The sequence below is a fragment of the Theobroma cacao genome, chromosome 2 (genome assembly GCF_053813885.1).
Source record: "Theobroma cacao isolate CCN51 chromosome 2, ASM5381388v1, whole genome shotgun sequence".
Taxonomy (NCBI): Eukaryota; Viridiplantae; Streptophyta; class Magnoliopsida; order Malvales; family Malvaceae; genus Theobroma; species Theobroma cacao.
Genome location: NC_142640.1, coordinates 37,825,774 through 37,839,626, shown reverse-complemented (window position 1 = coordinate 37,839,626; position 13,853 = coordinate 37,825,774).

Genomic DNA, 13,853 nt, shown 5'->3' with positions numbered 1-13,853 from the left:
TTGAGCTAGAAGTTGTTACTATTGTATTAAATTCATAATTGTTCAATACTAGATGTCGAATGCATTTAAGTAATGACATAAAGTGTAAAACAATAGTAGTAAGTCAATGCTCAATATAAATATCAAGAAAACTGAATGCATATGATCTTGATTATGGCATTTGAGTCTTGTACATTGAAGTAAAAAGTAGAGTATGAAGACACTTAGATCTTTTTGATTAGGAATCATAAAGGAGCTAGTAATTCTTATATGACCAAATAAATTTTCATACGAAAGTGAATGACTCGGTATGTTCAAAAGGTCTTATACATATAGATGTATATGAACCATTGAACATAAAATATTATGGCAAATGTTCATAATTCATTAAGTTTACATAAGACGAAATTGAGATTTTATCTTGTATACTTAAAGAAATAAAATTTGAATCCTTGAAATGTTCAGAGAAATCAAATATAAGATCATATGAGCTATATAGTATGAAGTACTCTTATTAAGATATGATCTTAGTGAAGATTACTCTTACTTATTAATTAATCATTCAAAAGATGAATGCAGATTCATGTGAAATGGAACTTTCTTATGAATAGAACATAGAGATGTTTGATCAAATAAGAAAACAAATTCATTTAGTGATATGATTTGGTCCATATCTCTCCAATATATATGTAACCAATTATATTATTCTAAACCAATACGATTCCATGCGTACATTAAGATGTATGTATGTAACATCATGAAATATTCAAAAGTGTTCGAATATTACTCTCACAAAGGATCATGGATTTAGTGGGAGCATGATGACACTAAGGAAGGAGTTTTTTTAGTATTACATGGTTACATTGGAATCTAACTCTTACGAGTTTGCATAGAGATGCATAATCATATGTATGAGAACTCCATGGATTTAGTAGGATACATTAAATATGTACTACTCATATGAGATGAATCTACTAAATATGTTTTTCATTTAAGTTATACATTTTGTTTTATTAAATGGGATCCAAAGGGTTGGATTTAATAGAATGTACAAGTGTACTTATCTGACACTGTCACAGCCTAATTTTCAGACCATGACCGACGCATGGGCTTAATGGGCATAGCCCACTAAGCCCAAGCAAGCCTTTCTATGTAATCAAGTTCATACTTCCTTCAAACATTCCTAAAGCCATGTTTTGTCATTTCCCACTATAAGTACTGTAATAATATACTATGACAACCAAGAATTTACATTTGTATTATCCAAAATATGGTCGTACATTTGCCATCTCACAATGGCATCATCAAATCCAAATTATACATATATAGTTTATAGCATAACTCTTAGAGATTTACATCACGTGTATATGTACACATGCAACAGACGCTCGACGACCAACGGAGTGACTTGGACGAGGGTACGACTACTAAACGCCAAGATACTTACCAAAGGGTGAATACAAGCGGACGCCTTATTCTAGGTTCCAACTGCCTCCGAATCTAAAAACATGAAGTTTAAAAGAGTGAGTATAAACTCAGTGAGTGAACATAAGAAAGGAACAAGCAAAAGATACGAAGAGATTTTGAAAACATGATGCACTTTAGTTACAAACAAGGCAATTTAGTTTAATTTCTTATAAAGCCTTTTAATTCAACCCTTGATTATTTAATTCTTTGGCATTGAAAATCCATGATAACCCATGAAGTTGAAAAGAATGAAAAATTTTAGCAAATATCTACGTAAGACAAGCAAAATCGAGGGTTTCTCCCTGTAGTGGAAAGAAATTCTCGCCATAGCGAAATTAGAACCAAAATCTCGAACCACTCGAGAGTTTCCGACTGTAGCGAGAATGCATTCTCACTGCAATGAAAACAGAGCTAGTGCACACCCTCCCCCAACCTGAGACTTTCTCACTGCAACGAGATTCATTTTCGTTGCAGCGAGAATCTAGCCAGATGAAGTGAAGGGAAATTTTCACTACTATATAAATCCAATCCTGTTGCAATGAAAATAAGCTTCAACACATTTGACAATAATCAAGTTTCAACAGTCAATGCAATCACATATTAATTCCAAACCTCTCTATATAGTAAATATATATATAAGCATATACACCATCGTCGCCTCACCCAGCTCATGTGCACTCCCACACCTCACATAGCCGAAGTCATCGTGTGCATCCCCCAAATCATGCACAGCTAATATCATCGTGTGCATCCTCCACATCGTGCACAAGTAATATCATCATCCACACTCTTGCACCCGTCATCACTGGCATGTTCTCCCCCACATCGCACACATGCACGGCTATATTTATTACACAATATCACCTCTCAATGCATAACACATATATGTTTATATCAACATAATAAAGGAGTACATGGATTTATCACAGTCACATTTCACAACCAACAAAAAAAAAGTTTCATCAAGGGCTTGTTCCCGTGTGCATTTTCAAGAAAAATATATTAAAATATTTCAAGTGATTCATCCAAACATATATACATTTACCCAAAACATTTTAATGCAAGTTCACTCACTTGTTTTTGTTAATTCTTTTAGATCGACTCCAACTTCGACTAATGCTCAAAGTGAAGGTGTGGGGCCTCGTTGGAACCTATCACACATAATAATATCACAACCAACTCAATTTACATAAATGTTGCTCCAAAAGCTATTTTCTAATTCAAACTTTACTGGTTATTCCTAACTAACTTCCAATTACCATTTGATTGGCTATCTATTCTCCCTACTCTAGCAACACTAGAAATAAATACACAAACCTAAAAAAAAAATAAAACAACTCATAACTCTAATTACTAGCCATTATCAATAACCTAATATCAATCCTAATTCATTACTCACCTTGGTAGATTTGTAGTTGAATTCTTTCTCAAGAGTTCTCAAGCTACTATGGATAATCCCTCTCTCTTTTTCTCTCTAAAATGTCCAACTAATGAGTGAAAGTATTAAGGAAAGACTTTTGAGGGTTCTTGAAGTGTAGAAGTGAAAGAGCATGAAAAATCCTATAACAATGTATATAAAAACATAACTTTTAGGGTTACCATGAAAAAAATTATGGAGGTGTCAAAGTAAGCTTCCATGGAAGATGAGAAAAAGTAAGAAAGGGAGAAGAGATGGAAGGAAGAAGAAGAAGAAGAAGTTGTTGGAAGTTAGAATAAGCTGTTGGAAATTAGATATTTATATCTAAAATTTATACAAGTTTTACTTAATTTACAAAAATGCCATTAACAAGGTGGCTTTATCTTCCTCCTATCCTTTGTGCAATCTTTTAACTCTTTTGACACTAAGCAAAAGTCCATAATAGTCTAAAAATACTCAAGTGTAGTACCCTGTATTTTGATACGGTGGCTAATAAAGTTTACGGACGCCAATTGAGGTTAATTATCGAGTTAAAAAGGGTAATTCAGAAGTGAACCTGTGAAATCTCGATCTCCATAGACACATAACTAGAAGTAGACGCGATAATGCTAACTAGGAGTAATTTCGTAATTTCTCTTGGTGAGCTCCTACGAGTGGGTTTTCTTGATGCTATTAAGGTCTAAATAGGCTTAAGGAATGAATGAATGATGTTTATGATGGTAAAATAAATGAAGAAGATAAAAATAATGATAATTTCCACGATAGGGGCAAAATGGGCATTTTGCATCTCGAGTCTAAATTTTTTTGTTTTCGTGAACCCGAGTATTTGTAGACTATTATGTGCCTTGCCCTAGTGTCAAAAAAGTAAAAGGTTGCACAAAGGATGGGGGGAAGACAAAGCCACCATGTTAAGGGTATTTTGGTAATTTATGTGAGAAATGGATAAACTTTAGATATAAATATCTAATCTCCAGCAATTTCCAGCAGCTTACAGCCATTTCTTCTTCCCTTCCCATCTCACGTTTCTTCATCTCCATGGGAACCTCCCTTAAAGCTTCCATAACTTTCTCTCTCTAGCTTCAATTTTCATGCTTTTGAGCACTTTTTCATAGAACCTTTTATGCTATTTCACTCTCTCACCTTAAAACCTTTAAAAAGTCTTATTTCCATCTTCGTCTCACTAGCTGGACATGTAAAGAGAGAGAGAATGATTTCTCTTGTTACCTTGAAGAATTTTGAATAGGAATTCAACTACAAAAAACCACCAAGATGAGTAATGAATTAGGTTTAATTTTCAAGTTGTTGATAATAGTTGATGGTTAGAGTGGTGAGTTAATCTATTGTTGAGATTGTTAATCATTTTTAGAGTGACTAGAGTAGAGTAAACAAATAGCCATTTAATGGCAATTGGAAACTAGTTAGGAATAACTAGTAGAACTTGATTTAGGAAAGAGCTTTTTGGAATTATATTAATGCTAATTTGGGTTGGTGGTGATATTGTGTGTGTATAGGTTCCAACAAGGCCTCACATGTCCATTTGGAGCATTAGTTGTGGCTAGAGTCAAGCAAAAGAATTAACAAAACCGGTGAGTGAACTTGCATCAAAGTGTTTTTGGGAAATACATATGTGTTGGGATTAAGCATTTAAATGATTTTTCTTGGCTTTTCATTAAATTATGCATGGGAACAAGCCCTTGATAAATTGTCTCTAAGTTGTGACATGTGGCTGTTATGGATTCATGTACCACTACATTATGTTGGTATATATATATATATATATATGTTGTGCATTGATAGTTGATATTGTGTAATAATTATAACCGTGTGTGTGCACGATGTGGGGGGATGCACATGCCGGTGATGACGAGGTACGGGAGTGTGGGTGATGATTTTGCTTGTGCATGATGTGGGGGGATGCACACGATGACTCCAGCTATGTGCACGATGTGGGGGGATGCACATGAGCTGAGTGTGGTGGGATGGTATGCATGATGATGTATGTATATGCAAATATATATATGTTATAGAAAGTTTATGGAAATAATTATGATTGTGTTGTGTGTTGGCATTGTTAATTGCTCCTAAATTGCTTTTCATGTCAACAAGAAATGGCTTTTGATATAATAAGACTCATTTTAATAAAAATGCTCTATTTCTCATTGCAATGAGATTCATTGTCACTGCAGCAAGAAACTCTCGAGTTTTGGGGGTCACATTGGCCTGATTCTCGCTGCAGCAAGAAACTCTTGGGTTCTGGTGCAGTGCTTTCAATTTGATAAAGATGTTGACCACCTTCTCTTTCGAACTAGGAAAAGTGGTAAACATCAAAGTTGTAGCCCTGCCTCTTAGCTTTCTAATGGTCCAAAAACAAGATCAATTGGACTTATTTAATGGGAGATATGCTAGAAAAACTAAAACATATGCAAACTACACTATAGTGTGAAACTTGCTGCCATGCTTGCTACCTTGCTTGATTTTGACATATTTTTCACCTATTTAACTTCATGGACTGATCATAGGTTTTTGCAACACTATGAGGTTATTAATCAAAGTTTGAAAGGAAGGGTTTTTAGTAAGAAATTAAATCAATTTCATTATTTTTGAAACAAGTGCATCATGATTCCTAAATTTTTCCTATCGATTGCTTGTTCCCTTATTATGTTCACTCACTGAGTTTATACTCATGTTTTTACTGTTCATGTTTTTAGATTATGTCACGACTTGAAACTCCCATCGAGCCCATGACAACTACCGCGACGTTCTGATAGACATTCTTTACCCGAAATGTCAATCGAAACCTCGCAAGGCTTAACATCAGTTTTTCTCGCTTCTCCTATGAGTATTAGTCACTAAAATTATGTTTTGAAAGATTATAAACATTTTCCAAACCAAAACAATAGAAAAAAAATTTTTTTCTCACAGGGGCATTTTGGTCATTTTTCTTCAAAAATCTAAAAATCTGCTAAAAATGTAGTGTGCAAGTACAAAATACATAATTCATAATCAAAAATAAGTTTAAACATCAAAAAACTTCATTTAAAATGAAATTATTACTATTAGAATAAAATAGAAATATTGAATAAAATACTCAATTTTCTCATAAAATAATATTTTTAAAACACTGCGTAAATAATTTTTACAGCGTAAAAGTAAAATAAATTCCTACATACAATAGTACAGATAACTAGAGTATAAAATTTAATTTACAGTGACATGTGGATCCCCAAATGACAAAAATGAATGAAGGCTGCAAACCTACAGTTTTTGAGAAAGTAAAGCCAACTGTAGCCTTCGACGATATCAGCTATCTATAGTCTATACTAACCCTGAAATGTGTGGAAAGGAGGGTGGTGAGATTATATAATTCCAGTGAGTAAACAGATACCATCTAAAATATCTAAAGCCAAGTAAACGGAGACAGATAAAAGAGTTTAATATACTGTGATTCATCACCTTTCAACTCATTTCAATCAAATAAAATTAATTTATATAAATCGAGTAATCAACATGGCTTATGAATTTCTTAAAACTTTGACTCGTGCCAAAAATCATTTTCATACCCTGTTATTAGGGATACCTTGATCGAAGGCTATCCTAACCGAGTCCGCAAAGCCTGTTAAAAAGTTATGTATGCATAAATCATGTTTTTATTTTAAAAACATAACCGTTCCTTGGCATTACTGGAGTTCATCATCACGAGGTGGTTTGGCGTGAAGTGAACTCTAAAGTTATACCTTGGGAGTTACCCTACTCGCCTCTCAAACCGAGGTAAAATATAACGGGATTTCGTGCCCCTTTAATAGGCTGGTCCACAGAAAACCCGCCCCCTGCAGCAGGTTAAATCCACCACACAACGAAATTTTGACAGCATGACATGACTAATATAATACTATCCAGCCTGTAAATGTAAACCAAAACAATTCATACAGTTCACCAAAAACACAACCCAGCCAGTCATGCCAAGACATTAACATAGGCCATCAATTCAAATCACAAATTTACAACACATCAGGAGTCTCCAATTACTCTATTTTCAAAATCATCATTCAATTTCAACACAATTTATAAAATCTTTTCATTTAAACACATTTTGTTTATAAACATAAAGGTTTACCATTTAAACCCATATTTCATAAAATCATAAAATCGGATAAAAACCACATTAGATAATTAAGACGATAGTAAGGTTACTCACAGTATCAGGAGTAGAAATACTCATAGTCCCGGTCTTTGGTGTAACCTCTTTATCCTTATCAAATAGCTCACCACTTATACATCACACATGACACAAAATTCAATAATTTGTGTCAATTTGTCATAAACTATTTCAGGCTCTCTAAATCTAAATGAATGCATGCGATGGGATGCAAAATGTCTGATTCATCGCTTAAATGTGATATTCGACCTAAGTCACACTATACTCGGTCTAATAGGCTAAAACCTCCAATTTAACTCCAAATCAATTCTTCTCACTTTTTACACTCCAATTATACCTAAATTACCTCAGTGACTGTGAATGAGATTCAATTTATCAGTCTCGGGTCAATAATCATACATGTCTATACGTTGAGCAAAAATTCAGATTTTCACACCAAAATTTCCTATTTAATTTCTAGCCTCACCAAACATCAAATATCATCAAAATATCATGAAATATCATCAATTTCAGCCACAATATCCTCCCTAGAAAATTCGGCCAATGAAGAACACATAAGGAATGGGTGATTTTCAAGCTTGATTCTTACACTAAACACCATAAATCATTGAAAACATCCATATAACTTAAAATCCAACTAAACCATCACCAAATTCTCTCTCTCTAGAATTCGGCCTTCATGGGTTTCATCATGCCAACTCAATTTTCAGCCATGAAAATAAGAAAATAAAGCATGGGTATGCTAGATCTCAAGCAAAAATTCAAAAATCATACCTTATCTTGCTTGATTCCTTGAAATTTCCACAATTTTTCTTGAAATTCTCTTATCTAGGGTTTGTTCTAGTTTTTCCTTTCTTTCCTTTGTCTTGATCGAATATGGAGAAGAAGAATGGGATAAATATGGGCTGGTTTTTATCGACAATAATAAAATATTCTTGCTTGACACGTCTCACATGCTTATTAGTCCATTTTTATTTTTTTACTCTAATAATTATGCTTCCATTCTCCACCACATGATTAGTCAAAGGTCAAAATGAGGATAAGGGAAGACCATGTGCTGGACAAGTGTCCTGGTGGTGGAAAATTACTATTTTGCCCTTGGGGTGGCAAAATTACCATTTTACCTCTATGCTCCAAAAATATCGAAATTACAACTTTTTCACTTATCAACCTCAAATTATACTCCAATGAGTCAAATGTGATCAATCTTGATCAAAAATTTCTTCCAATATTCAAATTTTTATCCTCAGGTGGCAAAATTATCATTTTGCCCCTAGATAGTGAAAATTCTGACTCGAACTCCGAATCACCATTTTAAGTCATTCCTGTACTGTAAAATTTTGTATTTCACCTTAAAATCCCTATTTGACCTAGTTTGATGCTTAGATCAACTTTATTGTACCTCTAGGTACGATACCGACTTTTGTCAATTTTTCGGGGCTCTCCTAGTATGTAAACATGTTATCCATAACATGTATGTCCTGTCAACTATTTTATAAGTTTGGGCTTTACAGCACTAGCCCCCTTAAGATAAATTTTTGACTTAAAAATTTCATTTACTAAACTCAAAGAAAAAAGTGGGGGTATTGTTTTCTCATATAATGCTTGACTTCTTATATCTTTCCCATTATAGGCAATTGCAATTTGTTCACCTCATTTACCTCCAATTCAACTCGAGTACTTCACTTATGTCTATTATTATCCTTTAAAATCATATCAATAGTAACCTTTACATTTATGATCTCTTATATCAAAACACCAAGCATGCTTCTATTACTATCATTAAACTTGAACCATAACTCCATCTCAATCATACCAATTTCGATAGCATTTTATACTTATTTAGGTATACCAATCACTATCTTATTTCTTCATTCCATATCAAATTTCTCAACTTTCATTCATTCATTCTATCCTCATACACTATTGTGTAGTTTACGGCATCATTAACATGCCATACTCATTCCTGTACATATCCTCAGTGTTAGGGAAGATTAATGGCTTCAATTATTTCCACATACTTCATGTTTACCTTGCATTAAGCAAATTTCAATCTTCTTAATCCTATTAATCCATCTCATTGGCTTAACCATACTATAGATTACATTTCCTTAACTATTTCCCTAAAATTCCTTAGGTCACCATAAATCGACTTTTGATAAGATTCTTGATCATTACATTATCTATACAACTCATCAAATATATTGAGTTCAAATCTCGAACCACTAAAACCATTCTTCATTTTAGTTGGTTACATCACTAACTCCACACATATGTATACACGCACATTCAAATGTCCATATTCCTCATTATGTATACGGGTCTCTGTTTTCAAATACCTTCAGACTAATTTCTCTTTATTCATTTCCATCCATAACTAGGATTCAATAGAATAATCTTCATAATTCATACAAATTCTCATCATGCCTGTGTATAGTTCCACATCATTTACATACTTATACTTTCTTGTTATCATTTCTAATTATATGCTTAAGTTTCCTTGTACTATGTATCATTGCATCATAATGTCATCTCCATTGATTTATAATCTATTATACGTGTATGCTTTATAATCCCATTGGTACTTCAAAGATTTATCTTAACTTGGTCATTGCATCTTATGCAATACCACAATTCCTAAGTGTCATCCTTTTTCCTCGATTATCTTTCATGCCTCTACATTACCTTGTATCCTTCTTGCATTCCGATATTGATTTGTCACTTAAAACCCATACTCATTTGAATCATGTATGCCTCAAGCATCTTTGAATTCCAATTTCCATAATATATTAGGAAAGTTTCATTATCTGACTTCATTATCAAGGTCAACTTCTATCATCCTTTGTTCCACTCTTTCATATGAACATAACATCATTCTCCCTTAACCAATTTACAAATTGTGCTTGAAATTGCAAGACTTGAAACTAGATTCTCCTTAAGTACCTTTCAATATTAATACTAGTATCACTCTCAGCTTACAGCTTTCTTTTTATAGCCACATAACTTAGTGCTTACTTTCAAGAGATCTAGAGCATAACTTCTCTTGAGTATTTCCTTGGGGATATCTATCTTAAACTTATGTCTCACAACAAGTGATCACTTAACCTGTGACGTAGCCGTTAGACTTCTCAACAAGTTTTAAAGTCACACATCTTATACTTATCTCGTATAATTTATAATTCTTTCTCAAAGGTGTTTAAACATTCTTGAAACACTTAATCACTTATTTGCTCTTTCATACTCCAAATATATCATTTCCATAAAGGCACGCACTACTACTCATGCTTCAATTTATCTCCAAGGGTTTATAGCATGTCACCTAATTTACTTATGTTGTCACTAATCTTTTCCTTTCAACAAAGTCAAGACAAGATTTGTATATATTTTATAACAATATTCTATATAAACTCATTTGCTATATCATTATTTAAATCTTTATTTACATTTTCCTCACTTCGTATTGACATCTCTTATCAATATCTTATACATCCATCTAACCTTTCGCTCGCTTCCTCTTTAGTCTTTAACAAGACTTAATCTCTTGTCTTCTTAATTTCTTAAGATTTGACTTCAGTCATCATATTATTAATCTTAACACTCCCCATGTTAATTTATTTTTATGTAGCCATCTCAAAAACTCTCTAACTTTTCTTTCTCTTACATGCCAATATATAAGGCAATAAAGAAATTTTGCAATTTCACTCATCATCTTTATCTTACTACCTCCCCAATGCACTTAAGACTCTAAACAATAAAGCTTAGCATCAAAACCAATGACCATTTTCCAACTCGTGAGTCCAATCTTTATGCTGCTCACAGTTTACTTGTGCTTTCTAACCATAAGGGATTCTTAACGCAATAGCGTTTGATAGTCAATACTGTGACGTTGCAACTGTTTGAATTCACTTTATCCTCGCAACTGTTCCACCTTTAAAGCTACTACCTCAATTATTCACAATCGTGTGGCTTCCCTTTGCGTCTATACCACAATTAGCAAGACTAACTTTCTATCACAAGTGTGTGATCATAACATTGATTTAACGTATTTATTTTGCCACTAGCATTCCTGTGTCTTTACCATAACATTTAGTACGAGTTTGCTTGAGCAAAAATCTCCAAATTTATTCATAGCTACATGTATCTCAAATTGCACATCACTTATCATCAGTCAATAAATCCCACTTGAGAATACTCTTTCCATATTGTATAGTGACTTCACCATATAGTATCACGGCATTATGTTCCTCCATTCTACTATCATGCATACTCCACAAAAATTAACTAAAAGATTTACGTACCTTAACTAATGCTAATTCCATTTAATCATATCTTAAATACTCCAAACTTGTAAATTACAACTCCATGTGTATGTCCATATATTGATAATCTTTATATATTTCATGATCATGAAAACTACAACTTACAAACTAGCTTTCTATCATATGCACTTTATTATAACACTAATTTCCACATATTTAATTTACCCTTGGTGGTATGTTAGAATCACCCTTGTCTCAGTGGTAATCCAGAGGAATCTCTCCTCTGCATATCCGTACGAGCTGGTGGAGATAGGGCAACTATCGCAGCCCGTCCTAACTGTGGGCAATCTCTCCTAATGTGACCCAGTTGATCACAATAAAAACATCGTACAGGCTCTCTACACGGCCCGAAATGATATCTCCTAAAATTTTTGCATCTATGAGAACCTTTGAAACTCATCCCAGAAATAGTCATCGTAGATTTGTTAAATCTCGGAAGCCTTTGCTGTGTCTGTGAAAATGGAGGTTGGAAAGATGTTATTGAAACAATAGTAGTACTTCCTGAAACAGAGGAGTCTTTGCCCCTTTTTGGTGACTGACTAGAAGATACACTCATATTTCTCTTTTTAGCTAACTCAACTCGCAAACTCCTATTTTCATTCGCAAGGTTCTCAACTCTTAAAGCCATTTGTACCACCTCTTTAGCTACGATTACGTCCGATTCACCCATAAAAGAAGTGCAACCATGTTTCCTAGCATCTTTAAACTTCTTAGAATTAGAAACATCCAGCACTGGTGGTGGGAAGGAGGTGGGGGTGGTGGTACTGAAGGAGTAGCTGGAGGAACTGTAGAAAGAGCCTGACCAGCTTGAGCCTGGCCAACAATAGCAGTAAAGAAGGCTGCCAATGCTTGAACTGCCTCAGGAGGCATGTCAGGAATACTAGTAGGTAGCGGAGAAAGTAGAAGATGTGAAGGAGTCTCGGTCTGTTCAGCGGTAGGTGCTGCCCGAATAGTAGACACAGTTAATTCCCCCTCTATAGGATCTAGCTGACTATGTTGGGAGCGACCTTTTCCCCTCCCAGCCGATCTAGTGAGAGGTGGGTGTTTGTGTTGAGGAGGCATGATAATCTATAAAGGGAAATAAAGCAAGTTTAGGTAACTTCTGGCTCTATATGCTGATGCATGTATTCTATTCAACCTAACCTAACTTAACTCGGGGCCACACTAATATTGTAAATTTTTTTAAAATAACTTTAAAACCAAAAACTCTTATCTTTAAAACCAAAAGCTTTGATACCAATAGAATTGTCACGAGCCATAACTCCCATCGAGCCCGGGACAACCGCCGCAACGTCCTGATAGACATTATTTACCTGAAATGTCAATTGAAACCTCGCAAGGCTTAACATCAGTTTTCTCGCTTCCCTTGTGAGTATTAGTCACTAAAATTATGTTTTGAGATATTATAAACATTTTTCAAATCAAAACAATAGAAAAACAATTTTTTTCTCATAGGGGCATTTTGGTCATTTTTCCTCAAAAATCTCGAAATCCGCTAAAAATGTAACATGCAAGTACAAAATACATAATTCATAATAAAAAATAAGTTTAAACATCTAAAACCTTCATTTAAAATGAAATTATTACTATTAGAATAAAATAAAAATATTGAATAAAATACTCAATTTTCTCATAAAATGATATTTCTAAAACACTGCGTAAATAATTTTTACAGCGTAAAAGTAAAATAAATTCCTACATACAGTAGTACAGATAACTAGAGTATGAAATTTAATTTACAGTGACATGTGGACCCCCAAATGACAAAAATGAACGAAGGCTGCAAACCTACAATTTTTAAGGAGGTAAAGCCCACAGTAGCCTTCGACGATATCAGCTATCTACAGTCTATACTGAGCCCAAAATGGGTGGAAATGAGGGTGGTGAGATTATATAATCCTAGTGAGTAAACAGATACCATCTAAAATATCTAAAGCCAAGTAAATGGAGACAGATAAAATAATTTACAATACTGTGATTCATCACCTTTCAACTCATTTCAATCAAATAAAATTAATTCATATAAATCGAGTAATCAACATGGCTTATGATTTTCTTAAAACTTTGGCTCGTGCCAAAAATCATTTTCATACCCAGCTATCAGAGATACCTTGGTCGAGGGCTATCCCAACCGAGTCTGCCAAGGTTGTTAAAAAGTAATGTATGCATAAATCATGTTTTTATTTTAAAAACATAGCCGTTCCTTGGCGTTAACAGAGTTCATCATCACGAGGTGGTTTGGCGTGAAGTGAACTCTAAAGTTATACCTCGGGAGTTACCCTACTCGCCTCTCCAATAGAGGTAAAATATAACGGGATTCCGTGCCCCTCTAATAGGCTGGTCCACAGAAAACCCACCCTTTGCAGCAGGTTAAATCCACCATACAACGAAATTTTGACAGCATGACATGACTAATATAATACTATCCAGCCTGTAAATGTAAAACAGAACAATTCATACAGTTCACCAAAAATACAACCCAGCCAGTCATACCAAGACATTAACATAAGTCATC